Below are 313 nucleotides of genomic sequence, written 5' to 3' on the forward strand. Positions count from 1 at the left end.
TCCCTGGGGACACGGGATGCAGCGGTGGGCGCATCATCCCACCCAGGTGATGCTGGTGCAGGGAGAGATGCCACACACGCTGGTTTTGGCTGCATCCCGAGGGATGTCTAGAGCTGGGCAGGGTTTGTCCATGGGGGTGGTGTTGTGCTGGGGTTGAGCTGAGGATTTTCCTCTGTTTTCAACTCTCCTGGCAGCAATTTCTGTTTCCTAGCGGCGAGGGCAGCGCGACACAACGCCCCGTTGTGTAACCCAGAGCTATTTCGGTGGCTGCATGGCCCAGGCACGTGCCAGGGAGCTGTGGCAGCAAGTTGCC

This window comes from Acanthisitta chloris, unplaced genomic scaffold, assembly GCF_000695815.1.
Source record: "Acanthisitta chloris isolate BGI_N310 unplaced genomic scaffold, ASM69581v1 scaffold21318, whole genome shotgun sequence".
NCBI lineage: Eukaryota > Metazoa > Chordata > Aves > Passeriformes > Acanthisittidae > Acanthisitta > Acanthisitta chloris.